The 26,007-nt window shown below is 38.7% G+C and overlaps 1 protein-coding gene across 4 annotated transcripts in view; it reads right to left on the bottom strand.

Annotated features, from left to right (window-relative positions):
* Positions 1-26,007, bottom strand: part of FHIT (fragile histidine triad diadenosine triphosphatase) — a 1,470,686-nt gene that overhangs the window by 1,293,126 nt on the left and 151,553 nt on the right. Inside the window, exon 3 of one of the 4 annotated variants that reach the window (XM_081072405.1) lies at positions 24,088-24,126. The exons of the other annotated variants lie outside the window; for them this stretch is intronic. The gene's annotated coding sequence lies outside the window, so the exon portion shown is untranslated. The remainder of the gene's footprint in view (positions 1-24,087; positions 24,127-26,007) is intronic. 4 annotated transcript variants of the gene reach the window in all.

The following is a 26,007-nucleotide window of genomic DNA, read 5'->3' as shown; positions in this document are numbered from 1 at the left end:
AGTCAGTCAAGGAGAAAGATATATAAATACCTAACCACACTTACAGGCAGGACAAAGAAGGTTAAATGTATTTATTATTTAAGTAAATGCCATGGATGCAGGCACTGGTTTTCTGATGACTGTCACACACCTGGAACACAGTGTAGTACCAATAAACATTTGCTTAACGGAAAAATAAATGAAGAGTGCCACACTTAAGGAAGTACAAATTTAAGGCAGGATTAATCCTGACTGGGGTAAATCAAAGAAAGCCTCCCAGATAGATGACACTGAACTGGACCTGGAGGAATGTTTGAGTATGGACAGGTGAGATATGAGGTGACAGGAGCTGGAGGTCAGTGGCTCAGGGTGAACACAGGTGCAGAAGCATGAACGTCCACAGAACATTTTGGTAATGGAGTGCAAGCAAGCCTAGAGCACAGGGAAGGCGAGGAATGAGAATGAGGACTAAGGTCAGAAAGGTAACATGGTACCACTTTGTAGAGTCTGTAAGCCCATAAGAAACATGGGCAGGCACCCCAGGTGGAATGCGCCATATGTATGTCAACTGTTGGCAACAGTGGAAAGACACCTCCCCCACTTCAATCATTCAATGGCTCCCCACTGCCCTTTGACCAACTCTAACTGTTTAAGCCAGTTTGCAAGACCTTGTGAAACTTGCCAGCCTCACCACTTTGACAACCTGTCACCATCACAATTCTACAGTGCACCTTATTGTTTCTTTTCATGGTCCATTCCATTGGCCTAGTAGATTGTCCATCAGTCCTCACCTCCCTTCAGCTGGCTGACTCCCACCACTCAGCTGAGACGTCTCAACCCAGAAGATACTGGCCTCTGGGAATCTTTCCTTGATGCCCCTACATCTGCAATCTTTATATCCTACATTTCAGCCATCTCACTATGTGCAATGACTTTTCTTATCTCTCTCCTCCATCACTGCCCTCTATGAGGGCAGGTACTATCTTTGTTAGATTCTCAGCACCTTGCAAACAGCATGGCACGTTACAGGTACTCAATCAATATCTTGGAAATAATTTTTAGGTTAGTGAATTGAGTGATTGATGGACTGACTTGTTATTGTTGAGAATATTGAGTCAAGGAGACCCATAGATCACCGCTGTAGTCCAGGGGAAACATCCCCTCTCATAAAGGCCCAGAGAATTTACTAAAGTTGGCACTTTGCTAAGTGTGCAGAGTGGAATCACTAGCTGGTCAAGGGGGACAACATGTCAGAGAAAAACAGAGCCAGCGGGTAGTTGCTAGAGAGACCATAATTCCACAGAATGAGGGGCCATTAGCATGCACCACTGCATAATCTGATTTTCATGACAGACAGATTTATTATGACTTCTAAATATATAAATCCCAGGTTATGCTTTACAGCTAACCTAACAACTTGATATATGTGTCTGACATCCCATCTTAAAATCAGATTCCAGCTTCTAATTAATTTTTATTCACCCATCACTATAACCACAGAGGCAGAAAATCTCAGTGGGATAAACAATAGACAGGGTTTTAGTCATTCTTATTTTGTGGTGCATTTTTCATCAAAACACTGAGTTTTCTTTTTCTTCCCTACAAAAAAAAGGGAGGGGGACAGTACTCACACTTCTCTCTATGATTTCTGTCAGGAATGAATGGAGAGCATTATACAGGAACCTGTTTTCACTATTTCTATTAAGTAACCAATCCCCCTTCTCTACTCTCACCCTCACCTTGCACCCCAACCCCCATACACAAATTAGAATGACATCATTCTAGTCAGTTCAAAGACTGATCATTGCTTAGGGGTTACCATACATCTCGCTTTCTCCAATAATATTAAATAACTCTCGAAGCTGAGTTGAAAACCCCATGAAGATGTGACTGTAAACCAATAATAATGTTCATAAAAATTGAAAATACTATCTTTTCACATAATCTCAAACACATTCATAATTCACTCATACCCAGATACTTTGTTAAAAGTGCAAAGTGGTACAATAGTAGCTGGAAAAGTTTTGTAATTCACTGATTTCCTTAAAATGAGTATTCAGTAAGTCTGTATTTTTAATATAATATTAATATATGCATGTAATTTTTCAAACATTTTCTTCCATGTCCTTTCCCCCAGATATGAAAGTCAAAATGGGTACCACAGACGAGGAGAGGAGGGAAGAAAAAACTGGTCACATTTAATTATTTTAAATTTTTAATACTGATTTCTCACTATGTGCCAGGCACTGTTCACAATCAGAGTTTGGGGGAGGATTTAATGCATTCAAGCCCCCCGCAAACTCTGGAAGGTACTGTTTTCTCCTTGTGACATATGAGAAAACTAAGGCACACAGAGGTTGAAAAAGTTGTTTGTAGTCACAACAGATGGTAAGTGGTACAGCTGAGATTTCAATTGAGGCTGATAGCTGAGGCTCTATCACCTTGACCAATATACTGCCTCAGGGGCTTCTGGGAGAACTTACTAAATAAATAATAGTATAAGTAGCCAGATATGTTTCCGAAAACCATAAATCCAAATTACACAATCAACCTCACATTGAGAACACTACAGCGTTTCTAGCTTTCTGTAAGCAGATTCAAACAAATTTGGATACCAGCCTGTTTACCTACGGCAGGATGGAATATGGACTAGCAGAAGGAATACATTCAGCGAAGAACTTTACCTGATGGGCATCCTGAATCACAAAGGCTGCCATTGTTTGGTTTACAATAAATAGTGAAAATGGGGAAAAAAATTTCAATCAGAAAAAAATATCGCCTCCTCATTTTGTTACAAGTATATGGTTTCTAAATCTCCTGTGCCTATCTGATTTATGTGATGGTGTGAAAAATACATTGTTACACACACACACACACACACACACACACACACACACTCTCTCTCTCTCATACATTCACACACTCCACATATACCAGAATTACTTGGCGGTCATTTTGTCTGCAGCTGAGCCCTGAAAACATCTAAAAAAATAATGGATTCACATAACAGCAAAAAGAAGTTCATGCACTCGCCCTTCAGGCTACATAATACTGCATTTACATTAACCAAACTATATATTGCCCCTGAAAAATCAAATGTAAATATACAAAGTATTTTTATTTTTCTCCAAAGAAAGTTTACTTGTAAGGATGGAACATGTCCTATATACAAGTAAAAGTAATAATTTGAAATAAATAAATTATCACAAAACCTTAAAAGTGATTTCTTAAATGAATTGATACAAGAATAGAAATCAAACAAACACTTGAAAGAACACATAAAGCATTTACATTACAACTAATCTATATGGCTGATTTGTAAGTTTTAGAGCCTTTTAATCAAACCATATTTTGACTCTAGCCCTATTTAGCTAGGGCTTTATCAAAGCATTTAATTACAAAATAACATCAATGATGTTCAGATGAAACCATACACAATATAATCAAATCCTTAGCATGAAGCTCTTCAATCCCTCATTCTAAGGTCTGTTTTCTGGGCCCACTCCAGTTTAAAACAGCTTCTCCAGGAACGCCACACGGCCCTTCCTCCCCTTTGCCCTCAGAATTATTAGAGCATAATGTAATTCTTTTACAAACTTTAGGAAAATATTATTGGAATGCATGGCAAAACGCAGAGATAATGTGGAACTGGGGGGGAAAAAACCCAAGATTTAAAAAAATGGAAAATCAATTACTGTTTTTAATAATAGTAGTAATAGCTTTTATGCTAAGAAAAGAAAAATTGCCCAGAGACAAAATAGATGTTCGATATTACAGTGCACTAATGAGTACATTTACATATAATTTCCTGAAATTTGTGTCCAAGACTAACTGCAAGTAGAATTTAGTATCAATAGGAGTTTACAAAATCCATTCATTTTTCCTCTAATTATATTGGATATTTAAGGTGCTTGATTAGACTTGATTATTTTTCTTCTGGAGCCAACAAAGAGCCCCCAACGGCTTTGAAAGTGATGGATTAGTGGGGCATTTCCCACCAATGGGCAAACATTCCTGCGGTCACAACGGGAGGAAAAACAATGAGAAAGTTTCTTTGAATTCACATGCAGGAACTGAATAAAATCTGCTGAACATGGGGAGAAGGCCAGCCCTGTCAAAGGCCCCAAAACAGAAAGAGGCAGAGCCCCAGGTTTAATAAGACTCTGCTGCCGCCTCCTTTCACAGCAGCAAGGAGAGCAGCCTCTGACAGAGAGCCATCTCCTGCTGCCCCTGAAAAGATTAAGAGAATGCAGGCCTTAGCAAACCTATTACTCGGATTTAGAAACAGAAAGGGAAATCAGTTGCAGTAACCCTGCTTCCTTGTTCAGCTTCCCCAAAGCATAATCAAATAGAGAGGCTGTGTCTCCAGGGTTCCACGTCCAGCTGTGCCCACAAGTTGGAAAAAACAAGAAGGGACATGTTAACTACTCACACCAACCTGCCCCTGTGGCTGTCATTCTTCCAAATAATTCTAAGGGATGTGGTAAGCCATTCTCCAAAATGCTTTAAGAAGACAGATTCTTGATTGGACAAGGAGATTGAGGTGAATCCCTGGCTGAATGCAGAATGAGAAACACTCTCTTGAGGTGCCCAGTCCTTGATGCATTATGTTCTACTGTCTCCTCAAAGCATCATCATACCCATGATTCCATGTTTAAATTCTGCTTTGATGGTCCCCGTAAAATTCAGTTTTGGTCAAGTCAGTGCACCACCCATCCCGATATTGAAAACAGTTAGTTATCCTTACTTAATGTCCTTTCCATCATCCCTGTATTAGTTTGCTAGGACTGATGTAACAAAATGCCACAAACCGGATAGCTTAAAGGAAAGAAATGTATTGTGTCACACTTCCTTGCTGGGTGAGAAATCCTACATCAAGGTGTCAGCAGGGCCATGCTCCCTTTGGGTTCCCTCCTTGTCTCCTCCGCACTCCTGGTGGTGACCATCAATCCCTGGCATTCCTTGGCTTGCAAATGCCTCACTCCAACGTCCTTCTTAGTCGTCATCACATTCTTTGTGTGCCTGTGTCTCCGTGTCTCTTCTCTTCTTATAAGGACACCAGTCATATTGCGTTAAGAACCCATCCTATTCCAGTATGACCTCATCTTAAATAATTACGTCTGCAATGACCATCTTTCCAGTAAGGTCACACTGGAAGGCAATAAAGATTAGGATTTAAAAGATCTTTGGAGAGGGACACCATTCAACCCACAACACTCCTCTATTGAATCAATCACCAAGTCACGTCCAGACTACTTCCTACCTGCCTCTCAAGTCTGTCCACTTCTTTCCATCCCTACCACTACTATGAACCCATACCATCATCTCACCTGGATAATTATAAAAACTTCCTGAATCCCGCCCTCATTTTTGCACTGCTTCAATCTATTCTCCAAAAATCTTAGTTACTAAAACATAACGTAGATATTAAGAAGTATATAACTAATAAAGAATTTTCACACATTGCACATACCCATGTAACCGACACTCAGATCAAGAAATAGAATATTACCAGCAACGCAGAAACACACTTTTTACCCCCTCCCAATTACCTCTGCTCCATCCCAAAGGGTAACCATTACCTGAACTCCAAAAACATGAATTAGTTTTACATGGTTTGGAACTTTATGTGAATGGGGTCATACGGTATCTACACTTTTGGGCTCTGGCTTCGTCTGTTATCAAGACTCATCCTTGTTGTTACAAGTAGAGATAATTGATTCATTTTCACTGCTTTCGAAATATTTCATTGTAGAAATATGCCATTTATTTATTCATGGCTCTGTCAATCACCATTCAGATTGAGTTCCACTTTGAGGGCTATTAAAAATAGTGAAGCTATGAACATTCTCACAGTCTTAAGCATGTATCTAGTAGAATTACAAAGTTAGGAGAATACCATTATTCATCTTCAGTAGACATTGCCAATCTTCTAAAGTTATTATGTTATTTTCAACAGCACAGCCCTGTGTAAGAGTTTGTTTCTTCATATCCTTGTTAACACTTGGTATTATTGGTCTGTTTTCATTTTAGCCATTTTGGGGTGTGTGCACTAGTATCTCCGTCCCTTTATTTTACATTTCCATGATAACTAAGAATAGTGAAAACTTTTTCATATTCTTATTAGCCATATGGATATCCTCTTTTGTGAAAAGCTTGTTCAAATCTATTGCCCATTTTTATTGCATTACCTGTTTTTGTTATTGATTTATAGAGGATACTGATATAGTTTGAATATTAGTCCTTTGTCAGATATATATACGTATATATATACATATGTATACATATGTGTATATATATATATATATATATATATATATATATATATATGTATATATGTATATGTGTGTGTGTGTGTGTGTATTCATTTCCCATTCTGCAGACTACCTTTTCTCTCCCTTAATGGTGTCTTTGGTACAAAACAGTTTCATTTTAATATAGTCTAATATATGAATTGTTTCATTTTTTTGCTACTCAAAAAAATAATTTTATTGAGATCTAATTCACATACCATCCAATTCACCCATTTAAAGTATACAATTCAATACCTTTTAGTATAGTCAGAGGGTTGTGCAACAATCACTTTAATTTTATAATATTCTAATCAACACCAAAACAAACCCCATACCCACTAACTGCCACTTCCCATTCCTCCCAACCTCCTCACCCTCCCCAATCCCTAATCCACTTTCTATCTTATGGAATTGCCTACTCTGGACATTTCATATATATGGAATCATATAATCTATAGTCATTTTTGACTGCTTTCTTTCACTTAGCATAATGTTTTCAAGGCTCATCCATGTTACAGTACATACCAGTACTTCAGTTTTTTTCTTCTTCAATAATTTTTCATTGTATGGATAGACCACATTAACTTATCCACTCATCAGTTGATGGGTATTCTGTGTGTTTCCTTTTTTTTTTTGGGGGGGGGGCTATTATAAATAATGCTGCTTGTAAGTATTTTTTGTGTCCTATTTAAGCAATATTTGGCTATCCCAAAATCACAAAGATATTCCCCTATGTTATCTCCCAGATGCTTTACCGTATTATCTCTTACATTCAGATCAACAATCCAACTGGAATTTATTTTGCTTATGATATGAGAAAGGGGTCTTGGTTAATTTTTCCCCACATGAAAACCCAATTGTGTCAGCACCATTTAAGGAAAAGATTCTCCCTCTGCATTGCTCTGCAGGGTCACTTTTCTCAAAACTCAAATGTACCTATATGAATGGCTCTATTTCTATGTTCTCAATTCTGTTTCACTGTTTCTCTATTCGTTTATCTGTGTGCAATACCACACTATCCTAATTATTAAAGCTTTATAATATAAGTGTATCTGGTAGTTTAAGTCCTCCAACTTTGTTCTAATTCTTTTTTCATTTATCTTGCCTATTCTTTGCCCTTTGCGTGTGGTATTTTGATTGAGATAACACTGAATTTAGAGATCAATTTGAAGAGAACAGACCTCTTTACCATACTGGGCCATCCATTCCATGAATATATTATGTCCTACTTTTTATTTAGGTCATCTTTAGTGTCTCTCAATAATATTCTATACTTCTCTCTGTAAAGGTCTTTTGTTAGACTTATTCCTGCTTATATTATTTTAAGTTACTTTAGATGGTAACTTTTAAGAAGCATTTTATTAAAGTAAAATTTACATACCATGAAATTTACCCATTTTAAGTGTACAGTTTGATGCGTTTTAGTAAACTATACAGTTGTGCAACCATAAGCACAATCTAATTTTAGAACACTTCTCTCAACCCAAAATGTAACCGCATGCCCATTTGCAGTTAATCTCTACTCTCACACCAGGGAACAACTGATCTGCTTTGTGTCTCTATGGTTTGCTTTTCTAGAAATTTCGTAAAAATTGAATCATAGGGTATAGAATCTTTTGCATCTGTTCTTTCACTTAGCATAATGTTTTTAAAGTACACCCAGGTTGTTTCATGTATCAGTAGTTCATTCCTTTATATCTCTGCATAGAACTTTGTTATATAAATATACCAGTTTTTGTGTATCCATTTACCAGTTGATAGATATTTGGATTGCTTTTGGCCTAAGGCCAATATGAATAATATTGCTGGGGCAGTCAGTTGGCTCAGTTGGTTAGAGCGCAGTGCTCATAACACCAACGTCACCAGTTCGATGCCCACATGGGCCTTTGAGCTGTGCCCTCAACAACTAGATTGAAAAAATAAAACAAAGACTTGACTTGGAGTTGATGGGTCCTGGAAAAACACACTGTTCCCCAATATTCCCCAATAAAAATTTAAAAACTAAATAAATAACATTGCTATAAATGCTCACACGAGTCTTCATATTCTCACAGATTTTATTTCTCTATGCATTTTTACTTTAATACCTAGAACTGGAATTGCCAGACCTTATGATGAATATGTGTTGAACTTTTTCTAAAAATTGCCAAACTGTTTTCCAAAGTGGCTGTACCATTTACATTCCCACCAGCAATCTACAAGTGTTCCAATTTCTCCATATCCTCACCAGCACTTCTTATTGTCTGTATTCTTTATTTTAGTCTTCCTAGTGGATGTGATTAATATTTCATTAAGGTTTTAATTTGAACTTCCCTAGTGATGATGAACATCTTTTAACATGCTTATGTGTAATTAATATACTATATGCTCTCATTCGTCTTTTTATTACTGACTTGTAAGAGTCGCAATATGATTTGCAAATATTTTACCCACTCTGTGGTTTGTCTTTTCTTTTTCTTAATAGTGTCTTTTAAAAAACTCATGCTTTTACATTTATAATGTCTAATTTACCATGTGTTTTTTTTTTAGGATCTTGGTTTTCGTGATATATTGCAAAAATCTTTGACTAAGGTCATAAAAAACTTCCTTTCAGGTTTTCATCTAGGTGTCTTATAATTTTAATGATTATATTTTGGTCTGTAATATATTTCATGTTAATTTTGTATATAACATAGGGTAATTTTTGGATATAGATATTCTAACTGTTCCACCTTATATTCTTTGGAAATACAATTTGGTCATAATTTATAATCATTTTTCTATATTGCTGGATCTATTTTAAGTTGTATCTTTTAAATTTTCTTTTTTTTTTTTTTTACAAATTTTATAAATTTTATTGGGTATATTGGGGAACAGTGTGTTTCTCCAGGACCCATCAGCTATAAGTTGTTGTCCTTCAATCTAGTTGTGGAGGGCACAGCTCAGCTCCAAGTCCCATTGCTGTTTTCAATCTTTAGTTGCAGGGGAGTGCAGCCCACCATCCCATGAAGGAATTGAACTGGCAACCTTGTTATTAAGAGCTTGCGTTCTAACCAACTGAGCCATCAGGCCACACCCCCGGAAGCTCAGGGGCAGCTTGATGTCTTCAATCTAGTTGTGGAAGGTGCAGCTCACTGGCCCATGTGGGAATCAAACTGGCAACCCTGTTGTTCAGAGCTCATGCTCTAACCAACTGAGCCATCTGGCCACCCCTTAAATTTTCATTTTATAATTCTTTGTTGCCAGTCTTTGTTGCTGGTCTATAGAAATACAATTGATTTTTTTTTTTAATTTATTGGGGTGACAATTGTTAGTGCAATTACATAGATTTCAGGTGTACAATTCTGTATTACATCATCTATAAATCCCACTGTGTGTTCACCACCCAGAGTCAGTTCTCCTTCCATCACCATACATTTGATGTATCTCCCTCCCCCCACCCCCCTTTACCCTCTGGTAACCACTAAACTACTGTCTGTGTCTATGAGTTTTTGTTTCTCATTTGTTTGTCTTGTTACAATTGATTTTTTTATATTGACATTGTATCCAGCAACCTTGCTAAATTCATGTTTTAAATTTACATAATTATATCTTCAGCAAATAATACATTTTTATAGCTTCATTTCCAACCTTTATATCCTTATTTCTTTTTCTAGCCTCACTGCATTTATTAGGACCTCAAGTACAATGAGGAACAAAAGTTGTAATAACAGTTCCCCTTTTCTCATGCCTAGTTTCAGAATAAATATCTCAATATTTCACTTAAGTATGATGTTTGTTGTAGGGGTTTTCGGGGGGGGGGTATAGATATTTTTTATTAAGAATGCTTACTTATATTACTAGTTTGGTTTTTGCCAGGATTCGATGTTGGATTTTATCAAATGCTTTTCTACATCTATTAAGATGCATACCACACCAGAGCACCACCCGAGTAGCTGCACAGGCAACACACCCAACTGGTGGAGTTGGCAGGAACAGAGCCTCACTACAGTGACTCCTGCTCCACAGGATCAGCCCCCACACAACAGCTCCTCCACTGTGGCTATGGTGAGTCCTCACAACCAATCAGCCTGAGGGTCTATACCACCCACTGATGGGTGAGCAATCAAGGCTCACCTCCAACAGGAGGATACACACAACACACACAAGGGACATACCTGGATCACTGAGCTCAGGTGACCAGGGAGACTGTGCCACTGTGCCCCATAGAACACTTAGTACATAAGGACACTCAGCCAAAACTGGGCGACAGAGCAGCTCTCCCTTACACATAGAAACAAACACAGAGAGGCAGCCAAAATGAGGAAAGAAACATGTCCCACATAAAAGAACAGAAGAAAACTCCAGATAAACAGAATGGAGGCAAGCAATCTCCCAGATACATAATTCAAAACACTGGTTATAAGGTTGCTCAATGAACTTAGGGGAAGAGATGAACTCAGTGAGAACTTACTGAAAGAGATGGAAACCATAAAAACAACCAGTCAGAAATGAAGAATAACTGAAATAAATAATATATTAAATGGAATCAACAGCAGATTAGACGAAGCAGAGAATCAAATCAGCAGTTTGGAAGGCAAAGTAACAGAAAAAAATGCAATCAGAACAGCAAAAAGAAAAAGAATTTTTAAAAAACAGAAAATTTAAGGAACCGATAACAAGCATACAAACATTTGCATTATAGGGGTACCAGAGGAAAAGAGAGACAGCAAGGAATTGAAAATCTATTTGAAGACACCTGAAATTAATAAAAAGAAAAAAAAAAGAAACAAAAGAAAGAAAACCTATTTGAAGAAAAAATGATGGAACACTTCCTTAACCTAGTGAAGGAAATAGACAGACAAGCCCAGGAATTGCTAAGAATCCCAAACAAGATGAACCCAAAGAAGCCGACACAAAGACACATCATAATTAAAGTGCCAAAAGTTAAAAACAAAAAGAATCTTAAGAGCAGCAAGAAAAAAGCAGCTGGTTATATACAAGAGAGTACCCTTAAGACTGCCAACTGATTTCTCAACAGAAACTTTACAGGCCAGAAAGGACTGGCACAAAATATTCAAAGTGATGAAAAGCAGGGACCTACAGCCAAGATTACTCTACCCAGCAAAGATATCATTTAGACTCAAAGGACAGATAAAGGGTTCTCAGACAAGAAAATGCTTAAAATTCATCCCCACCAAACAAGTATTACAAAAAATGTTAAAGGGACTTCTTTAAGAAAAGGAAGAAAAAAATATACATCAAAAAAATAAATAATAAAATAGCAATAACTATATACGTATCAAGAATTACTTAAATGTAAATAGATTAAATGCTCCAATTGAAAGACATAGGATGGTTGAATGGAAAAGAAAACAAGACACATACATATGCTGCCTACAAGAGATCCAATTCAGATGAAAAGACACATACAGACTGAAAGTATAGGGATGGAAAAAGATATTTCATACAAATGGAAATGAAAAAAAAGCTGGGGTAACAATACTTACATCAGACTTAATAGACTTGAAAACAAATGCTATAACAAGAGACAAAGAAGGACATTTCATGTACAATAGCCAAGATATAAAAGCAACCTAAGTGTCTATTGATAGATGATTGGATAAAAAAGTTGTGGTACGTACATATATACAATGGAGTATTACTCCGCTATAAAAAAGAATGAAATTTGCAACAACATGGATGGACCTAGAGGGTAGAATGAAATAAGTCAGACAGAGAAAGACAAATACCATATGATTTCACTTAATATGTATGTAATCTAAAAAACAAAATAAACAATCAAAACAGAAATAGACTCATAGATACAGAAAGCAAATTGATGGTTGCCAGATGGGAGGGGGCTTGGGGGCGCTAGGTGAAAAAGGTGAAGGGATTAAATACAAATTGGTAACTACAAAATAGTCTCAGAGATGTAAAATACAGCACAGAAAATATAGTCAATAATATTACAATAACTATGTATGGTGCCAGATGGGTACTAGACATTGGGGGGACCACTTCATAAGTTTTATAAATGACTAACTACTATGCTGTATACCTGAAACTAATATAATACTGAATATCAATGTAATTGGGGGAAAAAAGAAAACAATAACAATAAAGGAATATATCTTTGGGATACAGATGGAACCACACCTTTATATTACAATGCAGAGCTTAACAGTATGGAGTTGTTTCTTTGGACTATGACGAACCTGGGATCAAATCATTGCTACATCTCTTTCCAGATGTAAAACTTCAAGCAAGGTTCTCAGCATCAGCTTACCAAACTATAAAATGGGGGTATTGATAATATCCATTTGATTGTATTATTACAATCATGTAATAAGTGTTACTTTGTATGCAAAGTGATTAGTACAGTGGTTGAATCATAGAAAGTTCCATATAAACAAGAGCTATTACGATGACAATGATGCCCATGATGATAATGATGATGAAAATAATAAGGTTTTATAGCATCTGGTAAAATACTAAATCATTCAATCAGACACACACACACACACACACACACACACACACACACACTTAAATATTGTAATTTCCACCAAACAGATGTAGTCCTTATCTCTCCCATTAACAGATTTGGTAAAGACTTAATTTCTTTGGTTTCTGTATTGGATAAGTTTGTTGGCAAGAACTACAAACCAACCATAGTAAGGTTACTCAAAAACAAGAGGAACTTATTGGAAAAATAGGGCAGTCTCTCACGATATTGAAAGAATTGACCAAAGAAGAGGTATCGAGGTAGCTCAGGAAAACTCGGAGGGAGGAACTTAAAGACACTTCTTTAGAGCACTGCTATGTAAGGGACTGAAATATCACCAATGCCTACCTTTTGCTCTCAGTTCAAAATTCCAAAATCTTAAAAGAGAGACTCTGTTTGGCATAAGCAGGTCAGATGCCCACCCCTAAAGTAGTCATCTCTGCTCCAAGTAGCAGCGTCAAACATCTTAATCGCAGCTGCTGGAAGCCCACCTCTGTGGATCAGGGGCAGCTCCCAGAGAAGAATTTTGTTTTGAAGCCAGAAAGTCATCCCAAGAAATACTACTACAATTATAGGGATCCTACCTAAGATAAGCATTCTCTGAAAGAAGCCGTTTTGTCCTACTATTTGCCCATCCAGAAGTGTAGTGTCCAAGTTATGCACCATTAACTGCTTGGGGGGGAGTTAATTACAAATTAAATATAATTGAATTGTTGAATCTGCTTTCAAGTTATCTAAATAGAATAACAACATGCTACCTCGTAGAGTTAGATCAAAGCTAAGTCCCTTGCTTCGTATGACGACAGAAAGACTTTGTAAGATTTTTTTGAGGTTTAGAGGTACACTTTAAAAAAAATTTATAGTGCCAATCAACAAAATTTAGGAGAAGATATAATGGAAACTATATTCCATAGGAGCCATTAAAAGGAGTCCTGGAAAGTTGAAGGTATTTACCAATGGCAAGGAAAATTTCATATTATGCCACTACGCAAAAATGATAATAAAAACCCTGATTTCAAAATTCCCATCTTCTCCTCCTCTAACATAAATTGTTACCCACCTAAAAGGGTGGGAAAGAACTAAAAATATAATGATTGCATTCTACAGCAAAAAGGAGCCTTATCCTGCTATACTTGCAAAAAAAAAGGTATCAAGGAAACTGTAAGTATGGCTGGGCTGGAAAAGGTTGAAATGTATTGAAAATTTGGGCAATGGTGGCAACAGGAATTGGGGAATTTCAGCAACAGAGACAGAAAAAGATGTTTGGGATGGAGATGGGGGTGATTCTCATATATAATAAAATTGGCATCAGTTTATATGGTCCTAGCCTACTAATGCATCATTATTTTCCATTGGGAATATGTACTGGACCTATGGTTCTCAGACGTTTTTTGATCTGGAAGAAAAATGCATTCAATACTTGGAAAGCTGACACAGAACCTCCAAACGGGAGGCAGACAGAAAGCGTGGTGGGGAAGGTTCTTGGGTCAGACTCATGGGTTCATTCCTAGCTCAATGATTTATCAGCTAGGTGAGCTTTGGAGGTTATTTTATCTTTTGAGTCTCGGTTCCTTCCTCTAAAATGAGGATAGTATTTTTATCTATACCTCCTTTAGATCATTGTGAGGATAAAATGAGCCAACAACTGTAAAAGGCTTATCGTAGTGCTGCCACATTGTAGGCACTTAGGAATACTTGTTGCTACTGTTGCTATTCTCCTTCTTTTGTTCTTTAACATACATTTGCTGGACTCATTGTTTCTAAACATTCACCTTTAACAATCCAGAAAAACAACATTAGAAACAGAGACAGCAGTCTGAGTCACCAGGTTTTTCTTTGCCCAATCAAGACATAAAAACAAAATAAAACTATCATTTATTATCCTCATCATTGTAAAGGAAGGAAAGACCATTTTAATTCCATCAAATGAGAGGAGCCCATCATCTCAGAATAAAAGACAATTCTACAGACAGATGAAGATGATATGATTGGCGCGGGGGCACCACGACACACGTGGTGGCCTAACGCCAACAAATAAGGCCCCAGTGGAACCTGTGCTGAACACCCCCACTCTCCTCTTTGGCTCATGCTACTTCCTCCATCAGGAACACCTTCCCTACATGTCCACCTGTCCACAATGCTGTTCTTTTTCTGAGCCTGAGAACCAGAACTTCCCTGAGAGCTACCTGATCCTGTCAGCTGAAAACACTCGATTCTAACAGCAAGTCTATCTGGGGTTCTCTCATCGCACTGTCCACTGTCTACTTTGTCATTGGGAAAGTGTGCATCTTATCCATCCACAAAACTAAGGATGAAACCCAGGAACAGATCCAGAGCTGACTCATTTCAGCAGGCCCAACAGCGCCTCATGGGGCCGTACACATAGCATGCAATTGACACAGGGATGTAGAATGATTCTAAATATAAGATTTGCTACCTTGAGTGAGCAAACCAAGCCTGAAACAGTTTGTATGGCTCTAAACCCAGAAATGTGAAACGGACTTTGAAAGAATGTGCATATTCAAAAGCACATAATTAGGCAACCCAACATCTAGTCATCTATTGATCAACAGATGAATAGGTAAATAAAATGCGGTATATGCATACAATGCAATACTATTCAGCCTTACAAAGGAAGGAAGGGCCGGCCGGTGGCTCAGGCGGTTGGAGCTCCATGCTCCTACCTCCGAAGGCTGCCGGTTCGATTCCCACATGGGCCAGTGAGCTCTCAGCCACAAGGTTGCCAGTTCAACTCCTGGAGTCCAGCAAGGGATAGTGGGCAGCGTCCCCTGCAACTAAGATTGAACAGGGCACCTTGAGCTGAGCTGCCTCCCGGATGACTCGGTTGGAGCATGGGCTCTCAACCACAAGGTTGCCAGTTCAGTTCCTCGAGTCCCTCAAGGGATGGTGGTCTGCGCCCCCTGCAACTAGCAACGGCAACTGGACCTGGAGCTGAGCTGCGCCCTCCACAACTAAGACTGAAAGGACAACAACTTGACTTGGAAAAAAAAGTCCTGGAAGTACACGCTCTTCTCCAATAAAGTCCTGTTCCCCTTCCCCCAATAAAATCTTTATTAAAAAAAAAAAAAAAAAAAAGGAAGAAAGACAAATTCTGACCCATGGAACAATTTGGATGAACCCTGAAGACATTACGCTGAGTGCAATAAGCCAGCCACAAAAAGACAAATATTATGGAGATGGATGATGGTGATGGTTGCACAACAATAGGAATGTATTTAATGTCAGAAAACTGTTCACTTAAAAATGGTTAAAATGGTAAAACTGTAATACGCACATTTTACCACAATAAAAATCTTTTAATAAAATTTAAAAATATTTTTATGAAGCACATAATCAGAAAAACATAGAAAGAATAGTTAAAGGGATAGAGGCAGTTTGGAGAGGACCTGAGCTCCGAAACAAGGAGGTACAATGAGAAGGGCCTATGATAGCAATTGTCAATTCAGAGTCATTTTGTGTGAAGGGCTCAATCTTGTTTTATTCAGCCCCAGATTACCCCCACATACCCAATGAGTAGGAGCGAGAGGAGGCAGATTTCCATCTGACCTAAAAGAGAACTTTCAACAGTGATGTCCAAAGATACAACAAATTGTTTTTATAAATAATGAGCTCCTTCCTCGTCACTGTAAGTATTCAGGTATATTCCCGTGGCAGAAATATTTAGAGAAGCAAGTATCAGATGAATGTTGGACTAAATCTGGCTCCTAAAAGCCAGTTAAATGGCTAATACCAATACGTGAAATTATCACTCATTGGTAGCAAAAACACAAAATCAAAGACAAAACTGAGAGGTTTTATAAAGGTAAATACATTTGATCATTTTAATTCTAAGGTTGTGCCTTCTACTCCTTTAGTATTAAAATGGCCAATCTCCTCTGAAAGAATAGTGAATGATGATTTTTTCATTAATGTCCTTTTTGGGGGCAAAACTAGAAGTTTACAAAGTGAGCCCTTAATTTTAGGGGGAGAAGATTTTCCTGGCCTGAAAGTCTGAGAATCACTTGAACAGATAACTCTTAAGACCTTTTCAAAATTCCAAGAGTGTGTGTTTATGGCCAAGGATTATTATCTAATTGCTTTCATTGTTCATTTTAACCATATTTCAACGGGTGTGCAGAGTACAGCCTCTCTCAGGGGGATTTTCCCAAACGCTTCCTTCATAGGGATGGCCTGCATTGATATAAAAATTGAGATTTCCAGTCTTTCAGGGATTTCTATCTCATGAAAAAAGAGAGAGCTTTATTTTAGAGATGTTTATCCAAATTCATTAGAGTCAATGGGCCAAATTCTAAATGCCATTGGCCTCTCAATTGATTTTACTGTGCAGGCGTGCTCGGGAGAGAAAGTATGTGTGCATGTGTGGCTGAGAGAGAGAGAGAGAGAGAGAGAGAGAGAGAGAATGTGTGTGTAGTATGTGTGTGTGTATACAGAGATAAAGATAGGGGAAATATGAATGAATGAATATAGGTACCAACAATCATAAGAGGGAAAAAGATGATATATATTTAGAATTACATTTAAGAACCATTTAATGATAAACAAAACTAAGGTTATACATACCACCAGCAACAATGGTTTGTCTATAGCTAGTTTTGTTTTTTTTTTTTTGGTCACTTATTTTTAAATCAGTAGAAAAAATGTGAAGGCACCAAGTTATTTTACTGTCAGGAACCAAAAGACAAAAGATGCATTGATGACATCGCTCCATACCAAACCCCCAGAGCTCTTTGCTTTCCCTATTTCTGCTTTCTCCTGCAAGAACTCCATTTGGATCCTGCAGAAAACATTTCTCTTTCTGTCACTCACAATCTGTCAAGACAGCATTATCTTCTGTGGTTTAAGAATAGAAACTCCCTTTAATTTGGTGGTTAATAAAGACGTTTCATTAACATCCCTTAACTAACAATTATTATTCTAATTTACTACAAAAGAGCAAGAGAAGCACTTATATTTTTCAGCCTAGATTGCATCACCAGCACAGGGAAGAGACATGGTCCTCTCTTGAGATTAAAAAATGACTTATTAAGTCAAAAAGTGGACCTAATGTGAAGCTGTGCTTTCTGTACATTCTTTCCACATTTTAATCAGAGCAGTGGTTAGGAGTTTGGGCTCTCAAATCACACTTGGTTTCAAATCCAAGGCATGACATGCAACCTTTATAAGTCTCAGATTCTTCATCTATAAAATGGAGTCATGTATCAATATCTACCTCATAAGATTAAATTAGACAGCCAATAAATGTTAGCTGCTGTCGCTACTACTCCTACCCTCCTCCTCTTCCCTCATCACCATCATCAAATCAATGTATTAGTTAAGATTCTTCAGTGATAAGCAATGCAAATTATCCGGCCTGACTTTAGCAAAATGGAAAAAGAGTCTATGTGTACAGATTAACTCCTGAATTCAAAGTAAAACTAAATCAAGGTTACAAGTAACAGGAACCAGGACCCCAATAACTGATGGGCAATTAGTTCTTCAGGCTACCACCATCAGGAAGAATCAGCTGCAACCATTTTCCATCCTGGGGTCAACGTACTATACTCAAGACTCAGAATCCCTGGAGAGCGAGCCAGAGAAGGCTGCCTTGGTCTCCACCACCCCTTTGCCAGGGAAAGACAAGGAGTTTGACTGACAGCCCCAATATACTGCATATGGTGGGGGGGGGGCGCTGCTCCCCCATTGGAAACATCTGCATGTGATAGATAGTCCAAAGAAGGAAAATACAGACACTGAGCAGATAAAAATAACAAATGCCCACCTCATCCCAAGAGCCTACTATATCAAGCTCAATTAGGGCTACACCGTCTTCTCTCTTTATCAACCTCTTTTAACATATAACTTATTTTAATATATAAGCTATTAATTTTTAAAGTTGTTACTGAAACTCATTTTGAGGAAAATAACAAGGCCCCAGAGCTCTACAGCTTATACGCCACTTTAAAAAAAAAAAAAAAAAAACATGCTGCTTGTCAAAAAGAAATTTTGTTGAAAACTTTCCTATTAGAATTTCCAGGAAATGTACTGCCTTTATGGTCAAGTTATTTACCAATTATTTCTGCTGTTAAGAACCACATAGAAAGCACCAATACAAAAACATTGTCTGAAGATGACTTAGAGAAATAGTTGTTCTCTTACAAAGAAATTACTTTTTTATATTCAATAAGATGAAGTTTATGCTCAGAAATCAGGCTATGAAGCAAGATTTTGTTTTGATAATTTTTTGTTGTGGTGATATTTTGGTGAGAAAGGATTAACAATAAAAAGCAATGGTGTAAAAAGAATAATAAATAATAATAAAATATATGACCCACATTCCATTAAGATTTTCTTCCAGCTTACCAGTTGAACAAATCCCAAACAACAAAAATAAACAGTCTGATTAATTTGGAGCCCCAAACGTCTAAGTCGTTTAGTGAAAACGTTTCTCATAAAGCCCAGGGCTCTGTGAACACAAAGCTGAGACAAATCCTACTTCCATCCTTAGCTGTGTGACTCTGGGCAAGTTACTACTCTGCCCAAACATCCAGTCCTGGCCTCACCCATAAAATGAAGTACATGAGATGAGGGGATGTTTTGAAAACTCATTGAGATAATAAATGGAAGATGCTTGACACTTGACCATGCACATTGTAAGCACTCAATGATAAATGTTAGTATTTATATGTATGGGGGGAGGGAGGAGAGGGAAAGAGAGAAATAGATCTCAGCAGGCAGTGATTTTGCTCCCCAAAGAACATCTGGCAGTGTCTGGAGATATCTATGGTTATCATATCCTGGGGGTTAGAAAGGTGGGGAGTTCTGGCATCCAATTCATAGAGTCCAGAGATGTAGTTGAAGGGGAGCAGAACATACCACCCCAAAATATGCATCTTTGGCATAAGGATTATTGTAGGCTGAACGTTTTTAAGAAACAGCAGACATAGGAAAAGTTCTGAAAACTGAGTAGATGTTACCTTTTTGTAAGAACACTTACATTTATAAGGAAATTCTCCATTTGTGAGGGTGTCTCTTTCTCTGTGCCAGAAAAGGGATGATTCTAAAACTCTAGAAACTCTAATCAATGCAGAAGGCAAGGACTTAAATCTGTAAAACGACCTTACCCTTGTTTATCGTGCTTTTCCTGGTCACCCCGCATAACTGACCTCACCCCTTCCTCCCATCATCTTCTTTTGTTTTTAGCTGAAGATGGTATTTAAGGGGATGGATTGGACCATTTCAGAAAGTGACTCAGTTTTCCGGGTCTCTCCCCGACATACAGGAGGTATCCACGTTATTGAACTTCTGTTTGCTTTCCTCCTGTTAATCTGCCTTTAATCACAGGGGTGTCTCAGCCAAGAACCTAGAAGGGTAAGGGGGGAATTATTTTTCTTCCCCTACACAGCTAAACATTCTGTTATATACAGGACAGCCCCCCACAAAAGAGTTATCAGAGACAAAATGTCAAAAATGCCAAGGTTGAGAAACGAGAGAGAGAGAGAGAGAGAGAGAGAGAGAGAGAGAGAGAGAGAAAGAGAGAGAGAGAGAAAGGAAGAAGAAGAAGAAGAAGAGGAAGGAGAAGGGGAAGGGGAAGGGGAAAAGGAAAGGGAAGAGGAACAGGAACAGGAACAGGAAGAAAAAGAAGAGAGCAATGTGATGCACTGCTAAGGATTTGGAAGAGGAGGTAGAGCCAGAACAGGACAGTGGATCCGCGTGGCACATTTACAATTAGAGTGACTGGGTTTCTATCATCCACAAGGTCTTGAGTAAGTGCTCAGAACCTCAGTATTCTTGCCTGTAAAATGGGCATAATACTATGTACCTCAAAAGGCAGTTAGCAGGTATTATATTTACCCTTGACCAAATCATTATGGATGCAGCCAGTAGGACTACACCAGCGTATGTATCTGCCCGCTGACTATCAACTCTAATTGTTAGGTGCTTAATAAGTAAATGGTTACTATTCTTGTTACACGGGAGACCAATAGCCAGGTTTGAAGTTGAACTTGGCCATGCTGAAAATACTTTGAAGGGTTACTTCAGCAAGACTTAGTTCCCTCTTATAAGGAAGCCATCAACAACCACACTTGAGCCCAAATGAGTCTTTCATACAAGGCAGGTGTTTTCAACTGGAATCCTCAAAACCTCTGGGGGAAAAATATATATATACATATATATCTGTTGTTGTTCTTGTTGTTTGTCTGTTTGTTTTTGTTTTTCCCTCTGAAAAGAGCCCAAAAATCGGTTAAAGACCACTGGGTTAGGGGTTTTTCAATAGAAAGTAATAACGATGATGCAGTAGAATTTCTGAAGAGATCATTATAATGTGAAAGACCTAGAACACCGATGTGGGAGTTTGAATTCTGCCTTTGCCACTTGCTGGCTCTGCAATCTTGGAGACTGACTGAACTATAACTCCTTTGAATCTCACCTGTAAACTTGCAATGCTCATAGTAGCTGCCTAAAAGGGATCTTGTGAGGAATAAAACAAGACAATCCCTCAGAGATACTCAGCATAGCACCCAGAACGTATGTAGTACAAGCTCACTGGGATTAGCCTTCATGAAGATAGTTTTGGCATAGATCGCTACACACCCAGATGGCGGTACAGAGCTTGAGCCTTCTCTAACTCCATATGATGTACGCTATCAGAAAAGTCACAAAAATTCTCCAATTATACCATTCACCTACTACCAGTTCAGCCAGAGGATTCAGATTCTGATGCGCCCTCTCTGTAATAATATCTATATTACATTAGAAAGTGGACGGAAGAAGTAGCTATGAATGTCATCATAAAACCTCTTTTTACACATTAAACCCTCATATAAACGTCCCTCCTCTGATAAATCTCCAGGGAACGCCCCTGGAGTCTCCCAAAACACAATGGTATGCTTCATTTTACATCGCTGAGGGACAATTCTAAGCCTGTCTTACTTACATATAGGATATATGTTCCTCAAGGACTTTTTTCTATAGCCCTCATTCCTCCTGGTACCTTATGCAAACAAGACTTTATGCACAGGTCAGGTGAAGAAAGTGGACTGCTCTGAGGCCTGCCTCTACCCAACAATATATCCACAAAGAGGGACTCTAGGGATTTGCAAGTGTATTCCATAGCAAAACAGTCTAAAATTCTTCCTCATCCATCCGTTTCCTCAACCTTTAAGCAGTGGCTTAAAAAAAAAAAAAAAAAAAACTCATCTGTCTCTGCCTCTCATTCTAGTCCGCCCCCACCCCACACCCCCTCAGTGCCCGCACCTCCTCCTGTCACCACATTTCCGGTGTTTATGACACCTGGCTCCTCTCTTCAGCCTCCTGAAAGTAGAGTCTGGCAGGAGCAAACGCCTTTCTCTCTTTTGAAGCAGCCCCTGGAATTCTGGTTAATGAATTCTCCATCTCATTCCACAGGGACGCCCTCCACAAGAAATTCCTCTCTCCTTAGCTTGATGCCCATTGAAGCTTCAGCCAGAGGTTAAAGGCAGATGACACTCTAAACTCCTCCTTCCCTGGAACAGTACTGAAGGCAAAAAGACTTCCCCTGCTCTTTCCCTGACTTGCAGGGCAAAGTCAGCATGAATCAGAGGTGCCCTTTTTGCGAATGACAAAATAGACGTGCTCATAACCAAGAGCTTCTCACCAAGCCCTCAGGGCTTTACATCTTTTCCAAGGAAACTGCAATTTGTAAAGAAACCCCTTAAATGATGCTGTGCACGGAAGTTAAAGCAGGCACAGAAGGATGGAGTAACATTTCACCATCTGCCTGTGATAATAATAATGCCGCCGCCTTGCAAAATGTCTAATTGATTGTGCAACAGAAGTACAAAGATCCTGCCATAATCTAACAAAGATTTTCCCTAAATTATATCTTTGCAGAGGAAGAGCATGAAGGTCGGTGCTCTACAGAACCAATTCTGAGCATATGAATTTTCAGGTGGCAGAATGATAGGAGCCCCGGGACACAGTTGGGCAAGATCGAACCAATTCACTTTACTATAGTTGCTTAGAGCAATGTCAAGCTGGGGCCACATAGAGAGCAGGGAGATAGGAAATGAGTTTAGGAAGCGTTTCCCACTGGTGGAATAGAAAATGCCTTAAAGCGGTATGGATGAACATCTGTTTGGGTTTCCTGTGGAGGAAACTTTACTCTCCACAGTGTCAAACCAAGAGGATTTATTCCAAAAGAGTCATGTCATGCATCATGAGCTCTGTGCTAGATGGACCTCTCTGGGAGCCACGTTTTTCTACAATGGCAGAACTCAGACCGGAATCAAGGGCTCAGGAAGAGCAAGCTGGAAGAAGCAGGTCTGATTTCACAAGTCTCTTAAACTCCCTTTTCCACAGGAAGGACTCAGGCAGGCACTACCAGTCTGACCCAAGCAGAAATTGGTGACTGAACTTATTGCCTCGGAGGCAGGTCCCCATTATCAAAGGACTACTGACCACTATTAAAAAGCTAAGTTATAACCGGCTTTTTAAAAATTACTATATATATATTTTTCTTTCTCTCCATTTAATACATACAATATATTTTTTTATATATATTATGCTTAAATCCTAAATATATATGTGTGGGTATATAGAGCATATATGTTAAGATTCTTGGTACTGATTAATATTAAACCTGGGAGGGGGAATCATCTTTCCATCATTTTCTTTAAACTAAGTGCCAAGGTAAATATCCCCTTTTGGTAACTGCTCATAAATATTTCCATTCTGCACTCAGGGAAACTTATTTATATTTATTATTCCTATCCTTTACTTTTTAAACATGAAATAACATTACCCTATTTTCACTATATATATATATATATATATATATATATATATAGCTTTCTCTTTCCAAATTATTATTACATATATCTTATTATGATATATCTATATCTACATAACATCACTCTATTTACTGATGCTGGTTTTCCATTCATGGTAGGAGTTCACAAATTCTATTTTAAGTAAATAAATTTAACAGAGTGAGTCTTTTTTAAGAAAAGTATTAAAATAACAACAATGGATGTGGTGTGCAGACTCGTCCAAAGCAACAAAATGTGGGATCTGCTGGCCCTTTGCCCCAGCTCTGCCCACTTCACCAGCCACCTGGTTTTCCTCAAAAGCACAAGTTTAGTTGTGAAAACTTTGAGACTCCCCTTTCCTCTTTACCTTGAAACTCACTTGGGACCTTCACATCCCACTTGTCAATGTATTTGGGAAAAGGTTATCTTTGCTGAGAAGATCAGGTTTTCTTTTACTGGATATTAGCAAGAAGAAAAAAAAGAACCACTCCAAAGGCCCTTCCAGACTCCCATGACTTTTGGGTTTTCAGGATGGCAAAAGATAGCCAAATCTCCCACTTACCCAAAATTTGTTCCTTCTGTGTTTTCCAGTGGAATGGCCCTGTGAGAGAAAAATTCCAATTTATCAGATAGAAGGCAAGATTTCCTAATGGGGAAGTCTTGGTGTTTTCTTTTGATCTTTGGAAGCCGCTGTTTATTAGCACTGTACCCTTGGGCAGGTCACCTGAAGCCTAAATTTCTTTACCTAACAAATGAGGACCCACTTCCCAGGATTGATAATGAGCATCAGACACTTGGCCTAGTGTCGGGCACATAGAAATGCTCAAGATGAGCTATTAGGATTATTATTACTCTAATTATTAATAATGTTCATTAAACCACATAGCTAGAGTGATTATTATTCTAATAGGAGCTTTCCACTTTCAAAAGAGTGCTACTGCCTTAATCATCATTTACCTTAATTCTGGGCTACAACTTAAGGCTCCTCCAGGCATCTTTTCTGTCAATATTTATTCAACACACACTTCTTAGAGCCACTATTCTGGGGAAACAGCGTGGAGCTGTGGCAAGGGCCTGCCCTGTGGCACATATTGTGGTGGGGGATAGAAACAGAACTCGTACCAAGTGAGTGTTAATTACAGTGCATGTGGCAGTGAGGAATGCTGCAGAAATTGTACTTTGACCTGGCAAAGACCTTACCTATGAAGGAAAAGTCCTATGTCTCCTGGAACACTTGGGTTTTATAGCACGTAACTCATCAAGACCCTCACATATTACAATCTGATCTTTGGGCTAATGATCTCCTTGGTGTGATTTCAGAGGCAGGTGGGCCTCAAAAAGTGAAAAGGAGAAATATTTCCTCTGCCTACTTACTGATGTCTAATGCCTACTTACTTACTGATGACTAAAATCCCTCCACAAGGGGAAATATGAATCAAAAAGATATTTTTTTGTGGCAGCCAAAGCTAGGCTATCAAATACCAGGCACGTATGATATGCCACTCCTAGTCCCTGTAACGGCAGATATTATCAAGTTTTCTCTTCCCTGCTGAGCCTGGAACCAGCTTCAGAAACTTTCTCAGTACAGTTCTCTAGGCAACAACTGTCAGTGATTCAAGTTAGCATAAGAGATGAAATCTGTGTGTCATCAAAGATTTCGATGTAAGGTTTAAATGTAAATACATCTAGGAAAGGTATCATACTGACTTAAAATCACACTAAGTACTAAAATGGCTGATCCTTTCTCAAGAGTACATTTTATCAGGAGTAGGGAATAGCTAGAAAGAAATGCCGTAAGTGTACAGAGGTGGGGAATGCACACAGAGGAAGAGAGCGCATACGTTACATTCCCACTCACAGTTATGTCTGAACACGTGTCCTAAGGCATTTCCACACACCCTCTGATTTGAAGGAACTGCCTCCATTAGTGGACCTTACGTCTTTCACACAGACACACAGCGGAGCCCACCAATGACAGGGCTCCCAAATGACAGCTCCTGTACAGGCCAAACTCCTTGGAGCTCATCAGTATATCCTTTCAGAAAGATGAACAGAATCCACCCACTTCTTGTCAACTCCACCTCTACCTCCCAAATCAAGCCACCACCATGTCTTGGCTCAATGGCTGCAATAATTCCTTAACAATCTCAGCTTCAGCCAGTGTGTCTATAGCCTATTCACACTCAGGGGCCTCCTTAAACCTAAGTCAGATCACATCTCTTCCCTGGCCAGAAACCTCCCGTACCTTCTCATCTCACCCACAGTAAAGTCCTACCAGGTCCTTCCTGCTCTTGTCCCCAACTCTGTGGAGCTTCTCCCCTGTCACTCCTTCGCTCCAGCCCCACAGGCTTTCCTGCTTTCCTCCATCAGGTTTGGTGTGTTTCTACCTCCAGACCTTTGCATGTGCTACCTCCTTTGCCTAGGACACTTTTCCTCCAGGGAGCCATCTGGCTGCTCCCTCACTACAATCACAGCTTTGGCA

This window comes from Rhinolophus hipposideros (genome assembly GCF_964194185.1).
Source record: "Rhinolophus hipposideros genome assembly, chromosome: 14".
Lineage (NCBI taxonomy): Eukaryota > Metazoa > Chordata > Mammalia > Chiroptera > Rhinolophidae > Rhinolophus > Rhinolophus hipposideros.
This window is presented reverse-complemented; position numbering and strand designations above follow the sequence as displayed.